We start from the raw sequence: 9,017 nt of genomic DNA, 5'->3' as shown, positions 1-9,017 counted from the left end.
CCAAGCCACTGTGGCAGTCAGTGCTCTGGCTGCTGGGCTGTGAGAAACTCCTAACAGGTCTCTGCAGAGAGACCACGGGGAGAGAGGGCTGGGAACTGGTGAAGACACCAGAAGCCCTGATAGCCCCACCCCTACCCTGCTCAGCCTCTGGTTTACTCTGCCACATAGGACATATCTCAAATAGAATCATGTAGCTGAGGCTTCTGTGAGGTCCCTGACCCACTGAAACCACAAGAGAAAAAAGTTACTATTTTAAGGTGCTAAAATTTGAGAGCAATTAATTTTTCATCTTTAATAGTTACAAAGCTAACTCTGGTGACAGCTCCCGGCAAACTGCACACTGGGTAATAACTGAGTTTCCAGGCAATATATTCACAGCTGAGAAATATTTTATTGCTTTAGTTTGTGTGTGTGTGTGTGTGTGTGTGTGTGTGTGTGTGTGCATGCACATGTGTGCACATGTATGTATGGCCAAAGGTCAATGTGAGTATCTTCCATAGCTCTCCACCTTACCTTCTGAGGGTCTCTCACTGAATCTGGAACTAACAGATTTGGCATAATTAGCTGGCCAGTGAGTGGCAGAGACCCTCCTGTCTCTGAACTCGCCACTCCCAGCTCTGGGATTACTAGTGTGCGCCACCATGTCCAGGCTGGAGATACAAAGTCAGGTCCCTCACACTTGTAAGGCAATCATTTTTCTATCAAAATATCTCTACAGTCTTTATATTTTTATTTAAGAGGAAAAAAAACAAATTTAAACCGTACAAAACAAAAGCTCAAAACTAGAGTGGTGTCTCAGCAGTTAAGAGCACTGGCTACTCTTCCAGAGGACCCAGGTTCAATTCCCAGAGCCCACATGACAGCTCACAACCATCTCCAACTCTAGTTCTAGGGAATTTCTCTCTCTGGTGTCTGTGGGCACCAGGCATAGAGATTTGCAAAGTCATGCATGCAGGCAAAATATTCATACACACAAAAAATAAGGTAAATTTAACAAAACCCCAAGAACTCTTGGGGATGAAGAGATGGCTGGTCATACAATTGTGAACACCAGAGTTCAGATCCCCATTACACATGTAAAAGCTAGGTGTAGCTCCACACTGAAGCCATAGAGGAGGTGTGTACAGGCAGATTTCCCAGACTTGCTGGCCAGCCAACAATGAGAAACTCTATCTCAGAGGGTAGAGAGTGATGGAGGACACCCAGTGGAAGAGCCTGGCTTCCACAGATGCATGCATGGATGAGCACACATGCACATGTATGCATACATCCTCCCACAAACAACATAAAAAGCAAGTGCTTAGCTCCAACTTAGCACATTTAATAGACACTAATGATTACAGTGTGGTTGCTTCGCTCCAGGAGGCGGGACACAACCCAGCAACCTCTGCAGAAGCCCCCTCCAAGCAGATTTCTCCAGTTCTCCATGTACAGGATCGAATTCTACTCATTCCATTTCAGAAAACGTCTTGCAAGGAGTTTTATTGATCGCACAGACTCGACAGAGCTCAGTGAAGTGAAGCAGACGATAAACAAGGTAGAAATCCCTGTGCAGAAAGAGGGAAGTCGTGGTCACCACTGCTCGAGAACTCACATTGTGTTTTATTCGGAGCAGAGAAAAGAAACTTGTGACCCTGGGTGAAGAAGCTCAGCCATTGGGTCAGCAGGTAACGTAGTGGGAGAAGCGCTTGCTGTGATGGCCTGAGTTCCATCCCTGGAATGCACAGCAAAAGGAGACAACAGATTCCTGAAAGCTGTCCAGTGACCTCCCCTTGGGTACCGTGACATGTGTGCCTGCATACATCAAATACTATCCCCCCAGTTGGATTACAAAATTTAAAAAGGAAACTCAGCCATAGGTTTGGAGTCTCAACCTCAAGTCCCCATGCAATGTAAGCACCTATTCGTCCATCTTTCTGTCCATCCATCCATAGATTGATCCATACATCCACCCACCCACCCACTCACCTATCCTTCCACCCATCCATCCACCCATCCATCCATCCATCCATCCATCATCCACCCATCCATCCCTCCACCCACCTATCCATCCATCCATCCATCCATCCATCCTCCACCCATCCATCCCTCCACCCACCTATCCATCCATCCATCCATCCATCATCCACCCATCCATCCGTCCACCCACCTATCCTTCCATACATCCTCCCATCATTCATACATCCATCCGTTCAACCATCCATCCACCAATCCGTGCATTTATTAACCATTAAGAGCTGTTCTGGGACAGGTTCTGTGTTGGGTTTATGGTAATTAGTAACAAGAAGGGATTTGTCCTGTAGATCCTCTGTTCTTGTGGACTTTAGTAACTTAATAACATGATGTTAAGTGCCAACATAAGGCTGGTACAGGTGGTGGCACTATTTTGGAGGTTGGTAGAAACATCAGAGGTGTACCTCACTGGGGAAGGGGATCCCTGAGGTATGACTTTGAAGGCTATACCTGCCCTTCCACCCCCTCTCTGGGGTGTGACTTTGGAAGCTGTACCTGCTCCTCCTACCTCCTTTCTGCTTCCTGATCACCATGATGCCCTGATTCACCAAAGCCTAGAAAAACAGAATTGGAAGGCTATCCTCTGAAACCATAACCAAATAAAATCTTTCTTCCTATTTCTTGCTGGTGCTTGCCGCAGCAATGGGGAGTCTCATTGACACAGGTACTTTGTGCTAAGAATTTAAAACCACGAGAGGCCAGTTTCCCTGCTGATGGACTCAGTAACAAATAACAGAGACTTTGACTCCTGTTGACAGGGACCAGATTACACACAACAATGCTGCCACCACCACTGCCGCCACCACTGCCAACAACAGCACTACCACTTTCACCCCCAACACCATCAGCACCACGGACACCCCACCACCAACAACACCACCAAGATCACAACAGCATCATGACCATCAGCAGCAACAACAACAGCAACAACATGGCCATCACCACCACCAGCAGCACCACCATCAATACCCCAACCAGCAACACTAGTATCACAACTACTGACTGAAAAGAAAAGACAAAATTACGTGAAATAGTGGCTTTCAGCTCTGAGGCAGCAGGAGCACTGTGCAGGGACCCCGAGGGAGCTCTTGATGTTGGGCTTCCTTTTTGGTGGAAGTTTCCTGGCCTCAGAAAATGCCGGCCGGTGGTTCAATCTCCTGAGCTGAGGAGGCAGAAGGGAGACGTTCAGGGCTTGAGGAGGTTAACGCTTACAGGCAGAAAACCAGAGGACCAGACAATCTCTCTGGAGCAAGAGGCACCCCTCTAATCCTGAGCCGGCTGCTGGTTGGCGCAGCATGTGAGGTAACTTCCGAAGGCTTGAAAAGGAACCTCTGGAAAGGGATAGAGGGCACAGTTCTCCAGCCTCAGAGCCTGTCATGGTACATGGTCACATTAGCCAGGGTGAAGGACCTTCACACAGCCAGTGCTTCCTCAAGTATCAAATCAGGTCCATATAACCATTAACTGAACAAAAGGGAACTGTGCTGTATCTGGGGGTTCAAGCTGGCCTTGAACTCATAATTTTCTTAGGAAGCCTCCAACATGTTGGGACTACAGGTACGCACTATCACCCCTGGTTCATTTCTGGGATTTTTCCTTCTGGGAAAAAAAAAAGCAACCTGAATCTAGTAAGGCAAAAACAGCAGCCAGCCTGCAGTTCCAGAACATGCCATGTGTGACCTGTAGTCTTTAGAAGAGCAGTTCTCTGGAAAACAGAGGTGTGCCAGGGTGAAGGACTCTGGAGTGAAGACTGGGGGAGCAAACGAGAGAATGCAATAAAGAATGGGGGTTTGTATGGATTGGCAGGCCCAAGGAGAGTGGGCTGGAGAGCTGTCTCTGTCCTGGAAACATTCTGACTGCACCAAACTGCTGAGACATCATTGTAAGTTCTGCAATGGTACAGCAGCTGCGGCCCTCTGCACATCTGGAATGGTTCAAAAACAAAGAGGATGGCTCCAAAATGGGGAAGATGGGTCTTGTTTGGTGAGCTTTCCCACCTAGGATCTACTGAAGGAGGGGATTGAGGAGCACAGTAAAGCCCATTTCCCTTTCCAGGTAGTGGCTGCTTGGACCAGGAGGGCTGATCTCATGATGGAGAAAGGATTTCACTGCTCCATCTCCCAAAGGAGAGACACATGCATCTCAGGAAAGGATTCCAGAGCTCAGCAAGGTTCAGCTCTACACTGTGCTGTGAGCTGCTTCCACCACCAGCAAGCTCCTCTGATAACCTGGAGGCAAGAGAAGCAGGTTCCTGCCCTTGAAGAACCGGATGGTCTCCTTTGCTTCAGTCCACGCAAGCAGGTCTTCATGGTGGTGGTGGCGCCACCTTGTGTCTAGATGGGAGGTGTGCAGTCATGAGGCTTCAGGGGTCTAGGATACCTTGCCTCCAAGTTTAATTTCTTTCTTCTTGGACTAGCCAGTGAATCAACTTACTCATTTAAGAATTCCTTCTTGGTTACAGTCATTCTTTTTTTTTCCATTTAAGTAACTGTTGCACACATCAAAAGTATAAGGCTGGATCATTCCTGGGCTTTAGCATCCAGGGACATTTACTTCAACACAGGGACAGACTATCATACCACAGTTTGTACAAGAAGCCTTCATAAAAACCTAGGAAGGCTTCTGGGAAGAGATGACCATAATTCATCTCCTGTCTGCCCCAGAACAGTGTTTTCCAAACCTCTGCTGCTCTCTTTATGGCCAATGCCTTCTTGACCCCTCCTGCTTCTCGGGGGACAGACATTACCACTCAGGACACCCCTCAAGCAGTCCTGAGACATCACTCCCTGCCCACAAGTATCGATGACGAGAGTGACAACCATAACAGCAGCAATCATTTAGTGATGGCTTAGCTTCTGCCAGATGCTATGCTAAGAACTGCACATTCCAGGGGCTAGAGAGCCGGTTCTGTGGGCAGGGCACTTGCTGTGGAAGCATGAGGCCCTGAGTTTGAATCCCCAGCACTGTGTACAAAGCCAGCTGTGACGGCATATGCTTGTAATTCCAGTCTTGGGAAACTGGAGAGAGAAGGATTCCTAGGCTTGCTGGCCAACAATTCTAATGTATCAGTAAACTTTCGGTTCAGTGGCTAGGCCTGTCTCGGAATAAAAGGTAGAAAGCAACTGAGGAAGACATTGAACATCGGCATCCTATATGCACGCGTACAAGAGTCCTCCGCTAACCTTTATGTCTGTCCATAGACACGGATGGCTATCCTATCCATTGTACGGGGGAAATACCAAGGCTTGATGAAGAGAGGATGGGAAGATTGTGGCCAGTCACTCAGTTGATGATGGCTTGTGATTCACATCTCTCTCACTGTCCACTTAAGGTCAACTCTGGACTCTGTCACCTGACTTATTCCAGAGGCTAGACCCCATACATGTTTCCTACAGTGGACATAGTCTCAGTTCTACTTTGGTTGTAACAGAACACCCTAGACTGGGTAATTTATAAACAGCAGAGGTTTGTCTGACTCACTGTCTTGGAGGCTGAGAAGCCCTGAGCGTGGTGCAGGCTTCTAGTGGGAGCTCTGTGCCGCCATCATCACGTGGAAGAAGGTAGAAGGGCAGGCGTGGGTAAGAAGCAGTGAAGCCAACGGGCTTAGATCAGGAAGCCACACCCGTAGTCACAGCATCCTCTATTCACAATGCAGAACCCTCAGGGCCATCACTTAAGGACCCTACCCTACCTCTCGAAACCTCCCCTATGGCAACTGAATTTTCAGAAGGGTTTGAGAGGGACATTCATACCAGAACAGCAATCCCACTTCCCTTTAGAGGAGATGCTGTGTTTTGGAGCCAGGGTTTCCCTAAGTCACAAAACCGATAAATGTAGACTTGGTTGTAGCCCAAAGGCCCTACCCCTAGGTCATGCTCAACTGCAATATGTCATCTCCTTTCACAATGCCTGGTCCAGTGATGTCTAGAGCTGCCCTTCCAGAGCCTAGATTAATTTTGGTTTTCCTGTATGGTTAGGACCTTCCTGTTACACCAAGGGAGATGCCACTGAAGGCAGTGGTGAATACTATTTCAGAGTGGACCCTACCTGACCTAGAGAAGTAGAGTCAGCCAGCTCTCCCACCCCACGTGCCACACATCATGTATGCATGGCCTCCTCTAGCCTTGCATGGTGATTCTGCCGTTTCCTCTGAGCTAGCACCTTCTCACCTCTTGTGACCACCTTCATTGCCTTCAACAGCACAAGGCCCCTTCATTCTGCAAGTGCACACCCTTCCTAAGGGCAGGAGCTCTGATACTCTGCTGCCCTTGTTCCCAGTGTCCAGAACAGAGTCTGGGCTGGAGAGATGGCTCAGTGGTTAAAAGCACTTGCTGTTGCTCACAGAGGACCTGAATTTCCCAGCACCCACTTTGGTTAACTCACAACCAAAGGACCATACATTGTCTTTTGGTCCTAGAGGGCACCTGCACACACATGTACAAGCACACACACATACACATAAATAAAAATTAAATTAAATTTAAAAATCGAATAGAGCAGAGTACCCAAGAGTAGGTCATTTATAAAAACAAAACAACAAAACAAATAAAAACCCTTTGCCTGGTAGTTTTGGAGGCTGGGGTGCCTAGGGTAAAGGGATTGCAAGTGACAAGGGGCCTTCTGCAGGATCCAGAGGTGACACAGAACACCGCAGGGTGAGACAGCAAACGTGCCAATAGGGCTCGCTCTCATTGCAAAGCCATCTCTCGTGACCCACAAGACTATTACTCCATGAGGACTGAGCCCTTAGGACCCATGAGCCTTTCCGAGGCCTCACTTCCAAACACCATGATTATGTGACCTTCCACGATGTGAATCTAGGATCAGACATTTAACTCACGTAACAGGAGCTTGGCAAATGTTTGCTGAGTGAGTTAGCTTGCCCTCTGGCCCTGACCGCTCACCTGATTCTGCCTCCTTCCCATCTCCTCCTCGTTCTCCTGAGTGCTATCATGCCGGCTGCTGACTGTGGCCCTGAGAGCTTCAACAGCCATCACCTAGAGCCCCACAGCTCCCAAAGGGAGCCCCTCCGTGACAGGAGTCCCGTCGGAGTGGCACCCCAACCCTCACTTCCTACTGCTGTCTTCTACAGAACAAGACTTTCATGGGCACCATACGTGGCCACGGAGTGCCTGCAACCCACAAAGGGCTGGGTTACACCCCAGGGTCTCTGGGTGATGGGCCCGAGAATGGGGATTTCTAGAATGTTCCAAGGGCAGGCTATTGCTGCTGGCCTCACATCTGCAAAAAACCACTGCCCTAGAAAAATACACAGTGCAGGCTCGAAGAGAGACCTTAGTCTATTGTCCCGGGTGTTCGCTGACCTCCTGCCACCTCTGCGCAGGCTTTGGGGATGGGAGAGACGGTCTCAGATGTGAGCGAGAGCAGCACCCGCTGAAGCCAGAGCTATGCCGTGGGCTCCATCGAGTGAGCAGCTCCCGAGCCCTCCTTCCGATCCCCTGCGCAGATCCAACTCTTTCTGATAAAGTTAATTATCTGACCTTGAAGCATCCGGTAGCTAACACTCCGTGGAATGGCCTTTGCTTGTCTTAGGACACACATGATAAATAGAGGCCCAGAGCGATTTCTCTGGGAGGTTTTGTGTCCGTATTTTAATAACCGTTGAGCAGCACCATGGGAGCCAATTACAAAACTAGGGCATTTTTTTTCTCTCTCTCTGAACCACTCAGTTCCCAACTCAGAAAAGTTGTGGGCGGCTAATACTGACAGGTCCGGAAGGGCTCTGACATAGTTTCCCCCAAGCAGAAGCAGTGCCGACAATTTGTAACTTTGTTCCAACAAGATAGAGACTATAGTGTCCCTGAATCCTACCCTCCCCTTTACTAGGTTTGCCCACTAAAACTGAGTTACTCAGTTACTCAGTGAAAGCATGGTGACCACGGGTCACCAGGACAGGTAATGTCCACTCTTGTCATTATGCCAGCATTTCTGTTCTCTGCAGATGCACAGTGGCATCTGCCTGTCCTGCTAGGCTGCAGGGGGCGGGGCCTGAGGGCAAAGTCTGAGAAAGTGTTCCATCTATGACCTTCTTCTGACTTTCCCTCCTGCAGTGTAAAGGCCCTATTTCAGGTGCAGGCTCCAGACACAGAGGCCTGTATCCTGCTGAGATCATGATGTGGCATCTCTGGTGGCCAGATACAGCCACTACTGATCCCTACACTAGGTCACATATGAGACTTTAAAACTGTGAATCAGCCAGTGTTCTGACATGCTTGCTGTACATGTGGATTATATCAAATGGCTCTCTCAGGAAGGCTGGTACACTCTTGGACTTTGCAGACCATTGTGTCCTGGGGCTTAGCCTCATAGAACATGTTCAGTATACATTGAATGAATGAAAGCTTCTTTTTATGGCAGAGACAGTATTAATTAGCTGGGAACTTCAGCACTATCCTCCTGCCCACTGTAGGACAGGGGCTACTGGCAACTTTTTTACGTCAAGATGACTTACCGGAGAGGAGACTATTTTGCTCAAGGCCACACGGTGGTAGGGTGCGGGTCAGATACTCTAGTCTGCGTGAGTACAGGCCTACGGGGAAGGTCGTCTTGTCTGCTGACAGCTCAGACCCAAATCACTGCAGAAAAAAGGATCCTGGGAAGAAATAATTTATGATAATGGGGTATGCTAGGCAGTCTAGACTTGGGGGTCAAGCAGTATGGGGTGACTATTGAGAGAGGCCTCAGCATCTCTAGAGGGAGATGAAGGGTCCTAAGGTCCTAGACTGGCCTTGAGGAAAGACTAGGAATAAATGCTTAGCTTCCAGATTTGGGGAGAGACCCTGAGAGATTATGGGCAGAGCTGTCCAAGAAGCGTAGCCTTCAGAGACTGCCCCCCTCCCACAGGATTTATGGGGCTGGTGGCTGCCTTTGTCCTGCTGCTGGGACAGGACAGGCAGGGCTGATGTAAGAAATGATTGGGGGTGTTCTGGGCTAGTGTCTGGTCTGCTGTGGCAGGATCCCAAGGGGCGGGACACATCTGCATA

At 48.9% G+C, this 9,017-nt stretch overlaps 1 long non-coding RNA gene across 1 annotated transcript; it reads right to left on the bottom strand.

Moving 5' to 3' along the window:
• Positions 1 to 886: 886 nt before the first annotated feature.
• Positions 887 to 7,615, bottom strand: LOC125403181 (uncharacterized). Its single transcript, XR_007232857.3, has 3 exons — positions 7,515 to 7,615; positions 3,039 to 3,175; positions 887 to 1,547 (listed from the first exon to the last, which is right to left on the bottom strand). It is a non-coding gene; the product is annotated as an uncharacterized LOC125403181 (long non-coding RNA).
• Positions 7,616 to 9,017: the final 1,402 nt, after the last annotated feature.

Source organism: Myodes glareolus, chromosome 3 (genome assembly GCF_982192425.1).
Source record: "Myodes glareolus chromosome 3, mMyoGla1.1, whole genome shotgun sequence".
NCBI classification, from domain to species: Eukaryota; Metazoa; Chordata; class Mammalia; order Rodentia; family Cricetidae; genus Myodes; species Myodes glareolus.
The sequence above is the reverse complement of the archived record's forward strand: the minus strand, read 5'-3'. Positions and strand labels throughout refer to the sequence as shown.